Source organism: Panthera onca, chromosome D2 (genome assembly GCF_046562875.1).
Source record: "Panthera onca isolate mPanOnc1 chromosome D2, mPanOnc1 haplotype 2, whole genome shotgun sequence".
Classification (NCBI taxonomy): domain Eukaryota; kingdom Metazoa; phylum Chordata; class Mammalia; order Carnivora; family Felidae; genus Panthera; species Panthera onca.
The window spans coordinates 9128410-9142622 of record NC_138349.1 but is presented as its reverse complement, the minus strand read 5'-3'; the positions used below and the strand labels follow the sequence as shown (position 1 = coordinate 9142622).

General features: G+C 39.7%; 1 protein-coding gene across 3 annotated transcripts in view; it reads right to left on the bottom strand.

Moving 5' to 3' along the window:
- Positions 1 to 14213, bottom strand: part of IKZF5 (IKAROS family zinc finger 5) — a 24296-nt gene extending 10083 nt beyond the window's left edge. The window contains exons 1-2 of one of the 3 annotated variants that reach the window (XM_060641277.3): positions 14057 to 14213; positions 12438 to 12586 (exon numbers count right to left, since the gene is read on the bottom strand). The gene's annotated coding sequence lies outside the window, so the exon portion shown is untranslated. The other 2 variants (XM_060641278.3, XM_060641279.3) reach the window with 2 other exon arrangements.

Here is a 14213-nt window from a genome sequence, read left to right as displayed (position 1 = left end):
AAATAAAGGGCGCCAAGCACAGACGGCAACCACATTAAGAACTAAACAAACAAACCTACTCCAGTGTGATTCAAACTGCAGTGGTGGACGGGACCGTCAAATCCATACAATCTTAAGAGCTGGAAGAAAGTTTAGAAATCGAGTCCTCCCCCTCCTCCTTCATGATATAATCCCCCCTCTATGATCTTATGACCAGCTAGATCCTCTTCATTACATCCCTAGTCAGCAATTCTCTTCTCCCCCCTATAGCTAACATGTCTGCTGAACTCAGTCATCCCTTAAATGGCATGATAATTTTTTTGATTCCTTCTGAATTTTTTCTAGGTGTCACAAATTATGATATCCGCTCCTGGCATGAGATATCAGAGACTCTTCTAAGGATGGAAGGAGCAGGGGGCATGTAAACAACCTCCTTTGACTGCTATTTAGATGTTTCAAAGAGCTAAATATTTCAAAAGTTATTTCAACCAAATGGAGATTTACACAATACATGTATGTCTCCAGTTTTTTTTTTTTAACTAAATGGGATTTTTAGTAGATATTCTGATAGTTTTACTACATTAGGTATTTACACACACACACACACACACACACACACACACACACACACACATATTTTTAGTGATTCATCACTTACATATAACACCCAGCACTCATCCCAACAAGTGTCCTCCTTAATACCCCTTGCCCCTTTAGCCCATCCCCTCACCCAACACTCCTCCAACAACACTGTTCTCTGTATTTAAAAGTTTCTTATGGTTTGTCTCTCTCTGTTTTTATATTGTTTTTGTGTCCTTTCCCTTATGTTCATCTATTTTGTATCTTAAATTTCATGAGTGAAATTTGTCTGAATATTTGTCTGACTTACTTCATTTAGCATAATATACTCTAGTTCTATCCACGTTGTTGCAAATTGGAAGATTTCATTCTTTTTGATTGCTGAGTGAGATTCCATTGTATATATACCACATCTTCTTTATCCATTCAGTCGATGGACAATTGGGCTCTTTCCATACTTTGGCTATTGTTGATAGTGCTGCTATAAACATTGGAGTGCATGTGCCCCTCTGAATCAGCACTCCTGTATCCTTTGGATAAACACCTAGTAGTGCTATTGCTGGGTCGTGGGGTAGATCTATTTTTAACTTTTTGAGGCACTCCATACTGTCTTTTGGAGTGGCTGCACCCGTCTGCATTCCCACCAGCAGTGCAAAAGGGTTCCTCTTTCTCCACATCCTCACCAACATGTTGTTGCCTGAGTTAATTTTAGCCATTCTGACAGGTGTGAGGTGGTATCTCGTTGTGGTTTTGATTTTTATTTTCCTGATGAATGATGTTGAGCATCTTTTCACGTGTCTGTTAGCCATCTGGATGTCTTCTTTGGAAAAGTGTCTATGTCTTTTGCCCATTTCTTCATTGGATTATTTGTTTTTGGGGTGTTGAGTTTGGTTAGGTTCTTTATAGATTTTGGATACTAACCCTTCATCTGATATGTCATTTGCAAATATCTTCTCCCATTCCGTAGGTTACTTTTGCTGTTTCCTTCACTGTGCAGAAGCTTTTTATCTTGATGAGGTCCCAATAGTTCATGTTTGCTTTTGTTTCCCTTGCCTCCAAAGACATGTTGAGTGAGTTGCTACAGCTGAGGTTGAAAAGGTTGTTGCCTGTTTTCTCCTGTAGGATTTTGATGGATTCCTGTCTTATGTTTAGGTCTTTCATCCATTTTGAGTTTACTTTTGTGTATGGTGTGAGATAGTGGTCCAGGTTCATTCTTCTGCATGTCACTGTCCAGTTTTCCCAACACCATTTGCTGAAGAGACTTTTTTTTTCCCATTGGATATTCTTTCCTGCTTTGTCAAAGATTAGTTGGCCATACATTTGTGGGTCCATTTCTAGGTTCTCTATTCTGTTCCAGTGATCTATGTGTCTGTTTTTGTGCCAGTACCATACTGTCTTGATAATTACAGCTTTGTAATACAGCCTGAAGTCCAGAATTGTGATGCCTCCAGCTTTGGTTTCCTTTTTCAGGATTGCTTTGGCTTACTGGAGTCTTTTCTGGTTCCATACAAATTTTAGGACTGTGTGTTCTAGCTCTGTGAAATGCGGGTGTTATTTCGATAGGGACTGCACTGAATATGTAGATTGCTTTGGGTTGTATCAACATTTTAACAATATTTGTTCTTCTGATCCATGAGCATGGAATGTTTTTCCATTTCTTTGTGTCCTTTTCCATTTCTTTCATAAGCTTTCTATAGTTTTCAGTGTATACATTTTTCACCTCTTTGGTTAGGTTTATCCCTAGGTATTTTATGGTTTTTGGTGCAATTGTAAATGAGACTGATTCCTTGGTTTCTCTTTCTGCTGCTCCATTATTGGTGTATAGAAATGCAACCGATTCTACACATTGATTTTATATCTTGCGACATTGCTGAATTCATCAATCAGTCCCAGCAGGCTTTTGGTGAGTCTTTTGGGTTATCCACATAGAGTGTCATGCCATCTATGAAGAGTTAGTTTAACTTCTGCCTTGCCAATTTGTATGCCTTTTATTTTTTTGTGTTTTCTGATTACTGAGGCTAGGACTTCCAAAACTATGTTGAATAACAGTGATGAGAGTGGATATCAACTTTAGATCGTGTTCTTGACTTTAGAGGGAAAGCTCTCAGTTTTTCCCCATTGAGAATGATATTCATGGTGGGTCTTTCATATATGGCTTTTATGATCTTGAAGTCTGATCCTTCCTTCTATCCCTACTTTCTGGAAGGTTTTATCAAGAACGATGCTGTATTTTGTCAGATGCTTTTTCAGCATCTATTGAGACAATCATGTGGTTCTTATCCTTTCATCACAATGTGATGTATCACATTGATTGATTTGTGGATATTGAACCAACCCTGCATCCCAGGAATAAATTCCAGCCGATCATGGTGAATAATTCTTTTAATGTATTGTTGGATCACGTTTGCTAGTATTATTGAGAATTTTCCCACCCATGTTCATCAGGGAAATTGGGTCTGTAGTTCTCCTTTTTAGTGGGGTCTTTGGTCTGGTTTGGTTTGAAATCAAGGTAATGCTGGCCTCATAGAATGAGTTTGGAAGTTTTCCCTCCATTTCTATTTTTTGGAACTGCTTCAAAAGAACAGATGTTAAGTCTTGTTTAAATATTTGGTGGAATTCCCCTGGAAAGTCATCTAGCCCTGGACTCTTGTTTGTTGGGAGATTTTTGATTACTAATTCGATTTCTTTACTGGTTATAGGTCTGTTCAAATTTTCTACTCCTTGTTTCAGTTTTGGTAGTTTGGATGTTTCTAGGAATTTGTCCATTTCTTCCAGATTGCCCAATCTGGTGGCATATGGTTGCTCATAATATTCTATTATTGTTTGCATTTCTGCAGTATTAGTTGTGATCTCTCCTCTTTCATTTGTGATTTTATTTATTTGGGTCCTTTCCTTTTTCTTTTTGAACAATCTGGCCAGGGTTTATCAATTTTGTTAATTCTTTCAAAGAACCAGCTCCTGGTTTCATTGACCTGTTCTACTGTGTTTTTGGTTTTTTTTTTAATTTCAATATTATTGATTTATGCTCTATTCTTTATTATTTCCCATCTTCTGGTTTTGGGCTTTATTTGCAGTTCTTTTTCCAGCTCTTGTAAGTGAAGGCTAGGTTGTATATTTGAGACCTTTCTTCCTTCCTTGAGAAGACCTGGATTGCTATATACTTCCCTCTTATGACCACCTTTGCTGCATCCCAGACGTTTTGCGCTGTCATGTTTTCATCTCCACTGGCTTCCATGTACTTTTGAATTTCCTCATTAATTTCTTGGTTAACCCATTCATTCTTTAGTAGGGTGTTCTTTAATCTCCAAGTATTTATGGTCTTTCCAAATTTTTTCTTGTAGTTGACTTCAAGTTTCATAGCATTTTGGTTTAAAAATATGCACAGTATGACCTCTCTCTTTTTGTACTTGTTGAGGGCTATTTGTTTCCCAGTATGTGATCTATTCTGGAGAATGTTCCAGGTGCACTCAAGAAAAATGTGTATTCTACTGCTTTAGGATGAAATGTTCTGAATATATTTGTTAAGTCCATCCAGTCCAGTGTATCATTCAAAGCTAGTTTCCTTGTTGATTTTCTGCTTAGCTGATCTGTCCATTGTTGTAAGTGGGGTGCTGAAGTCCCCTACTATTATGGTATTATCACCAATGAGTTTCTTTATGTTTGTGGTTAATTGATTTATATATTTGGGTGCTTCCACATTGGGGACATAAATATTTACAACTGTTAGATCTTTTTGGTGGATAGGCCCCCTTAATTGTGATATAATGCCCTTCTTCATCTCTTGTTACAGTCTCTATTTTATTTTAAAATCTAGTTTCTCTGATATAAGTATGGTTACTCCAGCTTTCTTTTGAACACCATTAGCATGACAGATGGTTCTCCATCCCCTTACTTTTAATCTGCAGATGTCTTTAGTTCTAAAATGGGTCTCTTTTAAGCTGCATATAGATGGGACTTGTTTTCTTACCATTGTGATACCCTATGTCTTTTGGTTGGAGTTTTTAGTCCATTGACATTTAGAGTGAGTAGTGAATAAATTCAGTACCACCGTGTTGCTGTTTCTGGTGATGTTCTCTGGTCCTTTGTAGTCTTTGTTGTGTCCAATCTTTTTTGTTTCATTTCGTCTTTTATCCACTCAAAGACTCCCCCTTAAAATTTCTTGCAGGGCTGGTTTAGTGGTCTTGAACTCCTTTAGTTTTTGTTTGTCTGGGAAACTCTTTCTCTCTCCTATTTTGAATGACAGCCTTTCAGGATAAAGAATTCTTGGCTGCGTATTTTTCCGATTCAACACATTGAATATATCCTACCACTCCTTTCTGGCCTGCCGAGTGTCTGTGGATAGCTCTGCTGCAAACCTGATTGGTCTTCCCTTATAGGTTAAGGGCTAATTTTTTCCCTTGCTGCTTTCATAATTCTTTCCTCATCTGTGTATTTTGTGAATTTGACTATGATACGCCTTGGTGACGGTTGGTTTTTGCTGAACCTAATGGGAGTTCTTTGTGCTTCCTGGATTCTGATCTCTGTGTCCTTCCCCAGATTAGGAAAGTTTTCTGCTATAGTTTGCTCACATAAACCTGCCCCTTTTTCTCTCTCTTCATCTTCTGGAACCCCTGTGATTCAGATGTTATTCCTTTTTAATAAGTCACTGAGTTCTCTAAGTCTTGTATCGTGTTCTTTTGCCTTTGTTTCCCTCTTTTTTCTCTGCTTCGTTATTCTCCATAATTTTGTGCTCTACTTCCTCCATCCTTGCCATCGTGGCGTCCATTTGAGACTGCATTTTGCTTGCAGCATTTTTAATTTCGTCCTGACTAGATTTTACTTCTTTTATCTCTGCAGAAAGGGATTCTATGTTTTTTTCAACCCCATCTAGTTATCATGGTTCTAAATTCTAGTTTAGACATTTTGCTTATATCTGTGTTGATTAAGTCCCTGCCTGTCATTTCTTCCTGTTCTTTCTTATTGGGTGAATTCCTTCATTTGCCATTTTGGAGGAATAAGAAAGTTAATGAAATAAAAGTTAAAAATTAAAAACAAAACAAAAAATGAAACAAAAGAAGTTTGATCCTAGGTGTGTTTTGGTCTGCTTGTTGAAAGGTTGATAAAACAGTAAAAAAAAAAAAAAAAAAAAAAAAAAAAAAAGGGCAAGAAAAGAAAAAAAGGTTAAAAAATGTATTTTTATAAGCCCTAAATATTTTATTTATTAGATTTTTTTAAACATTTATTCATTTTGGAGAGACAGAGAGACAGAGCGTGAGTGGGGGAGGGGCAGAGATGGATGGAGACACAGAATCTGAAGCAGACTCCAGGCTCTGAGCTGTCAGCACAGAGGCCGACACAGGGCTCAAGCTCATGAAGCATGAGTTCACGACCTGAGCTGAAGTTGGATGCTTAACCAACTGAGCTACCCAGGAACCCCTAAAAATTTTTAAACTTAAAAAAAAATTTTATATAATAAAATAAAACGAAATAGAGTGAAAAATTTTTAAAAATAAAAAATAAAGTAAAAAAACAAAAAAAAAAAGAAAAATACATTTTTTTTTCTGTATCCATGCAAAATGAAAAAAAAAAAAAAAAACAAACAAACCAATTTACACAAAACCAGAAGCAGAAAAACAAATAAATGAACCAGCAAACAGAATTAAATCCAAATGAAGTTACATCCAATTACCCCTAGAACTCAAACTATGAAGTACTCTACAGTCTGTACACTAAGCAGGTAGAGGGACTTGTGCTGGTGTTCTAGGAGATATGCTCGGAGGGAGCATTTGGGCAGGGCTTGGTGTAATGGCTCCATTCTCCACTAGGTAGCGCTGCTTAGCTTACTGAGGTGGATCGGTGTGGCGCGCATGTGTGTGTGCAGGAGATAGAAATGGCTTCACCCAGCTCCCTAGTCTCTGGCACAGGAACTTCATGCTCTCACCAACCCATGATCAAGCACCCCTCCTTTGTCTCAGGCCTCCGTCCACTCCCCACCTCTACTCTGTCCATGTCCAAGCTGTCCGCCTACCAGGCGGCACCTCCCTCCAGAGTTTTGATCCCAGGTGGGGTTGTGTTTCAAAACCCCACACTTTGGGGCGCCTGGGTGGCTCAGTCAGTTACATGTCCGACTTCGGCTCAGGTCATGATCTCGCGGTCCGTGAGTTCGAGCCCCGCATCAGGGTCTGTGCCGACCGCTCAGAGCCTGGAGCCTGTTTCAGATTCTGTGTCTCCCTCTCTCTCTGACCCTCCCCCCGTTTGTGCTGTGTCTCTGTCTCAAAAATAAATAAACGTTAAAACAAATTTTTTTCAAAACCCCACACTTTGAGAGAACCTTGTGGCTTGGACCCACTATGACTCTCTGGGGGAAGGTCTTGCTGCACAATGGCCAGGTGCCTGCTGGCCCCAGAAAACGTCTGTGTGATCGTGCAGCCACAGGGATTCAGAGATTGTGGCAAATCACAATACCCAGCTGGCGTCAGGTTTCACTACACTCTGGCATATATGTCCCAATACCAGCAAACGTGTCTGCTCTCCGGAGTCCACTGGGACCTTTGTCTGTGGGAAGGCCGTATGGCCTCACCAAATGCTCTCCAAGCAGGGGAACCACTTCTCCCCATGTGGCACGCGGACCCCTCAGACCCTGCTGCCTGCTCCTGGGGATTCGCCCTACTTCCTCACCAGAGCACCACCAGCCACTGGGCTCCAGAACTTCAGACTCTGTGCTCCAATGTTTATAGAATCCTGGTGGTATTGAAACCCTCTCCTTTCTTCCTGTCAATGGTTTTGGGGAACAGATTTCTTGTTCAGTCCCCTGTGTTTTCACTCTTCCTCTCTCTTTCTCTAGCTACTTTCGAGGGAGTGTTTTTCCTGCACTCTCCCAATGCACCGCACTCTCCACCTTTCTCTGTCCTCTCTCCACAAAAACAGCTCCCTACCCTCCGCTGCTTTTGTTTCCCCCAATTCACCTCTCCACACTGCATACCTGCCGAGTTCTGTGGCTCAGGTTATGCAGACTGTTGTGTTAATCCTCAGATCAATTTCCTAGGTGTGCAAAACGGTTTGGTGCTAATCTAGCTGCACTTCAGGGATGAGACAAACTGAGGATCTCCATGCCGCTTGCCTAATAATAATTAGGCAGTCCTAATAATAAAAATCTTAATAACTCAGGTACTAAGGTCCACCAGTACGTTTTTCTTCTTCAAGAATGTCTGGACTAGTCTGGGTACTTTTCAATCTGTTTTCCAAAGCATGAACTGTGGAGTTGAGAAATGAGAAGGCTCCATGACAGCACATTTCCCAATTAACAGCAGCTTGATTGATATTTTAAGACCAAAACTTCTGTTTTAACTAACGAGAACTCTAATAGATATAGACTAACCCTTAACTATGTCACTCCTGTAGCATGCTGTACTATACAATACTGCAGTGATATTTTAGGAACTAATGGAAGGACACAGGGCAGTTTTTGGTTTCCCTTATTTACTGGCCCCAGACTGATTTTTATTTAATATCTGTATTTCTTGTCTTTCTCTCTCCTCACATCTAACTTGTTCTTTATTCTGAACATATCTATCCAAGTAAGGATGTGCAAATGACCAAATTTTCACTGTTCTTAATGCAACATTTGAGAATAGTTCTTTTCCTCCCTTCTTAGAAGATGTTTAGGGGTTTTTAAAAGGTATTGTTATTACTATATCTTTTCATTGTTTTCTAGAAAGTTGAGGCCACTGAAAGTCTATCCTCTAGATAAACAGTATTACGGTATTAGGCCAAACGTACTAGCTTGAAGACTCTAAACAGAAACTTCTCTCAGCCACAGTTTCTTATTTTGTAAAATGGGATAGTATCAACTGGCAATGCTGTTTTAAGTTTTACAGGTACGTATACGTAAAGTATCTCACAGCCTGTGTAGCATACGGCATGTTCTCAGACAACAGTAGCTATTTTGCAGCAAAAAAATGGTTATACCTGAGGTCAAAAAATTCTTCCTGTCCCAGATTTGTTTTCCTTTTTCTATCAATAAGTTCATCAACTGAGCATCATAAGCTATCATTTTATATATATGTTCTTTAGTTACAATGAAACACACATGGTCTACCCTCGTCTCATTAATTCCCATAGCCCAAATTGCAATTTCCCAAACTCATATCTCATTTTACTCTTAGGCCACCTCTTTAAATCATTTGCTTTAGTCTGGCTCAACTTTCTCAGTCTTAAGGATCATTGTTGGTTTCTGAACAAGTTTGTTTCAGTTACTTTTTCCCATCTTACCATGCTTATGTGAACTGGTTCTCTCTGCTTCCTAACCAGTGTATTACTAATTGTTCCATGACTATTGTCGATTCTGCTCATTCGTCCTTTAAAATTTAACCTTTGAGGGGCGCTTGGGTGGTTCAGTCGGTTAAGCGTCCGACTTCGGCTCAGGTCATGATCTCGCAGTTCTTGGGTTTGAGCCACGCATCGGGCTCTGTGCTGACAGCTCAGAGCCTGGAGCCTGCTTCCGATTCTGTGTCTCCTTCTCTCTCTGTTCCTCCCCTGCTCACGCTCTGTCTCTCTCTTTCTCAAAAATAAATAAAGATTAAAAAAATTTTTTTTTAATTTAACCTTTGATCAGGGGCAAAAAAAAAAAAAAAAAAAAAGTGAGCCAGTCAGCTCCAATGAAAAAGGTTTTTAAGAATAAGATCAATAGGGGCGCTTGGGTGGCTCAGTCGGTTAAGCATCTGACTTCAGCTCAGGTCACGATCTCGCGGTCCATGAGTTCAAACCCCGCATCAGGCTCTGGGCTGATGGCTCAGAGCCTGGAGCCTGCTTCCGATTCTGTGTCTCCCTCTCTCTCTGCCCCTCCCCCATTCATGCTCTGTCTCTCTCTGTCTCAAAAATAAATAAAGATTAAAAAAAAATTTAAAAAAAAACAAAGAATAAGATCAACAATAATTGGTAGTAAGATTATAACTCAATAAAAGGGAAAGGGGAAAAAAGGACAACAAAACACACGGGTGGGAAACAGTGTAAAGATATACATAAAAAGGTATGAAATACAGCAGACAAATGAACCAAATGAGTTCCAGAAAAATAAAAAGATAAGCCAAGAGAAATGTTTTTCAAAAAAATAACAATCAAGAAATTCCAAAATTAAAGATGTCTTTCAGACAGAAAGGGATCATAGAGCGCAAAACAGAACCTATGATAATAAAATAACAGACACATTTTGAAATTTTAAAACCTCAAAGAAGATAAAGAGAACATAAAGCTACTCAGAGGAAAAAAAGGCAATCCACCCACGTAAAAAAAAAAAAACACAACAATCAGACTGATATCTGAGTGTCAAACAGTAGGTGCAAGAAAATAGCAGAGTAATCATTCACTCAAATTTAGAATGTTTAAAAATTCCTCAAGTTGATATAGGGTATCTTCCAAAAATCTACATCACAATTAACAGAAAATTTAGTTGCATTCCCTTTGGAATCAAGAACAAGACAAGGATGCTTGCTATTACTACTGCTACTCAATAAAGTCCTAGAGGTAGAGGCCCCCACAATAAGAGGAAAAAGAAATAAAAGGGATGAGGATTGGTAAGGCCCTACAGATTGTCTGTGTCCTAATTATAAAAGTTGTAATTAAGAAAGAAATCCTGGTATTTACATTGCAACTTAGCATCACTTCTTGCTAATCAATATGAAAACTGAGATGTGTCCACTGGAAAATATCTGAATATGCTTTGACAGTCTTCAAAAAGCAAGACAAATCTTACCAACTCCTGATTAGAAGGCCTAACATTGCTATGGTACAACATGTGACCATGCAGAAAAAAAAATGCGTGAGATTGCCAGTAAGCAAGCAGAAGAAAATGGTATTTTTATACATGCATCTCAAGTTTTAAGAACACAAATGAGCCTAATTACAGAGGATGGCTGGCATATTTTGACAGTCTTGGCTATTATCACATTGTCACATTATAAATTTCACTGCGTTCTCTGCCATAAATTGTGTGATTTTCAATCATAATGCATGATGGACTTAAAAAAAAAAAAAGAATGCCTACGAAAAAAGGGAAGATCACAACACTGTAAATATGGGGAGAAAACTGTTCTTAAATTAGAGTTTTAAATATATTGATGAGTTTTAACCTCTGATATTTCTGCAATGGTTCAGAAATTATGTGTCATTCCATCCCTAAGCATTTTTTATGCTCCCTTGACCTATATCACATCTATCTCTCTCACACCCTCTCTTACTTTCTCTCTCTCTTTTGCGCACGCGCGCGCGCGCACGCGCGCACACACACACACACACACACACACACACACACACACACACCCCCCCCCCCATGACAGGCCCTTGCCTAAATCTGAATGGAGTCTTTGGTTCAAAATCCAGCTCTCTCCATCTCAAGCCACTATTTCTAATCAACAGTAAATAGAAAAAGAACAATAACTGAAACTACAGAACACTTCCTAATATCAAAAGAAAATAAAGGTTTCATATCCAAACCCTCTTCCTGTCTTTAATAATCATCAGTCTCTGAAAGTTTAATCTAAGAACTTCACAAATTAACTGAAATCTGGAGATGCCCCTAAGACACTGATAAATTTAAAAACCTCTCCAAACATACCATAAAAATCTACTTTAAGAAATCAGCAAACTATAATGTTTTTACTGGAGGTATCTTTTCCACAAGTCATGAATTCAACACCTTGGGACTTGTTAGCCAAAATACAACTTACACAAAATTTCAAAATGGAAGATCATGTCATCAGAAAAAGAAACATATTTGAATTCTCCAATTTTATTACAGATTTGGGTGGTGTATTCCTAACCTGACCTATTCTTTCTACTAAATGATATCTAATTATATCAACCATGGAAGAATTATTCCCATTCCTTATGATACGGCAAAACTTTTGTGTCTCCCCTGTGATTACTCTGATTAAAGTTAAGTTGGGTCTAGTATGGTACTCCCTGGGGTGTAGGTACATGTCTGTATAAACTGGGTAGAATGTACCTTAACCATTTTTATGCCAATAGTTTCTCCCAAATTACCCATTCGAGGCTCAAAAATAAGGTTCTTACAAAACAGCCAGAGGCTACCCAGTGAAGGAAAGAAGCATTTAAGAAACAAACTTTGGGATCCCAAAAGAACATGAAAACCTCTTCACCTTTAAGCAGGTAACTTAAAACTATTCTCCAACCTTTCTTGGTTTCTGATATTGGTGTATGAAGTTTTCTGATATTTGTTTTTCAGTCTCACACTATAAATGGGAAGTTGTTGACACACATACAAGTGCACACACATAAACCCTCTCTTAACCAGGAGCTAACAAAACAGGCATCATGATGTGAATTAGAAGATAGCCACAACCATGAAACAGCGGTGACATAAGAACCAGAAGAATTCTCTATGACCTACCTTCCCCCCAAAGTCTATCTTTTTTATTAGCTATGGGAAATTTTTGAAAACAACAGGATACAGGAATAGAAATCTCTGTTTTATTCACCTACTCTTTGGGGGTTACTAACCATAAGGTAGAAAACTGAGCAACCAACTTACTTATACAACAGCTTAATTTGGTGGTTAGGTATGCCTCGACAAAAGTGACTGCAGCTTAATAGATGTGCTTATTTTTATGGCCTAATAATTACAGTCACTGAAAGATTTACTTTGCCATGGAATACACATCAAGGGAGAAAGAAGCCTGACAAATGAGGACTGATTTGTAGAGACAGTGACACAGACTCTTCAAAGATAATTAGGACACATTTCCTTTGATTACAGAATCGTCCAAAACAAATTCTTTGAAAGCAAAAAGGGACAGTATAAGGCTGTGAGAAATCAGATAACATAACATAAAAGTAAAACATAAAGTTAGAAGATATCTAAAACAGGAGCTACACACTCTAACCTTTTCACCCCAAATCAGTTCCTCCTTTTTCTTGCCACTCCAACATTGATGAAATGAAGAGTAATCGAAATTTACTCTGGAGACACACCAAGGGACTCCAAAAGGCCATGGAGGGAATTTCAACTAAAATTGAAAAGCCATACAGAGTTCTGCAAAGAAAAGCACACCACAAATCAAAACCTTTATGACAAAAAGTTAACTAGCATCTACAGGTTTAAGCTAAGAAAATAACCTGTGCCAAGTTTACCATTCCCAGAAAACTAAACTAGTAGATAATGAAAGAACAAAAGAACAAGTTTATTTCAAAAAAAGCTACAAAGAACCACCAAAGAATAACAAGCACTAATTTGACTTTTTCCACCCACTGGTGGATTTCTTAAGATTTCATTTTGGCAAATTCTCAATAATGTTTATTTTCTTAAACTCAAGTTATTAATTTCATTTGTGCACACTGTTATACACTTACAGAGTCAGGCTTAGTACTGCTGAACAACTACAGTTGCATAAAAATAAAGCACTAGTCCTAGGGAAACATTTGTGGGAAAGGGCTAAAAAGGAAGCCTCCAAGCACACCCCACAACGAACGAACACTTGATTCCCCTCTTTATTATGCTCTCTATCGCAATCCCAAACACGTAGGGTTTTCTAGGAAACAGTTTGAACCCCTAGGGGGCAAAAAACACCAAACATCTCAATTCCCCATAACGATTTCCCAACATCATATTAATCAGTAGCTGTTGAAGGCATGTCATAAATTAAAATAAAATGCAATTTTAAAACTAACTGTCCAGATGTTTAAAATTTTGTTTTAAATAAGTTTTGTTTCTTCAAAACCGAATTCTCCTTAGATCTCACAACTTAAAGTACCTTTATTTCTTCTCCCAATTGTCACTTCCCATTAGGGTTCCCAATAGCACATTAAGGGGACACTACACGGGCCACGTGGTCAGTGGTAGCTGGAACCGGTTTAACCTCAATTCAAATTCAGTTACAGAGCACTTAATAGTTGCACGGCTTGGTTACCCGCACTACAGTTTATTAAGAGACTTAAGCCTGCGTGAACTTGAATGGGTCTTCGCTGCAAAGCCTCACATCTCCCCAAACCTCACATCTCCCAAAATGAGAGTGCATAAACAGTAGAAACTAACCCAGGCAGGACCATTAGATAACAGAGGTTTTAAAAGTCCTCCCAAGGAGCAGCCCAGGACTGGCGTCGGGGCAGCATCCTCATAAGGATTCGGAACACTTAGGAGTCCAGCGCCTCGTCTAACCCCCAGGCCCTGGGACCCGGTGAAGACGCAAACCTCGGGGAGACCCCTGCACGACCACCTGTCAGAGCGAGAAGCAGCTCCCTACCCAGGAGTCTCCAGCCCCTGCCTACAGGCGCCGCTCCCTCGGGGCTCCCGCAACCGAGAAACAGCACGTTCCGCACTCGGGCCAAGAACACCCTGGGTCGCGACCCTGCTGACCGACCGACCACGCCCAACCTTCCGCTGAGACTGAGTCCCGAGCGGGGTCAACCGGCCCGCTGCGAACTCGGCTCTCGTCTCCCGCCGCTCCTTCTTAACTGTCCTGCTCAGCTGTGTCGCCGCCTTCCGAGCCGGAAGCCTGCTACTTACCACCTGACCACCGCACCGAGTAACTCCCACCGCCTTGTTTAATGCCGCTACCGTCGCCGCCGCCGCCGCCGTCTTCGTCACCGTCGCTGCCGCCGCCATGTTTGTTGTGTCTCCGACTCTCTTCCCGCCCCACAGCCTTGTCGAAGTCTCGCGTGAG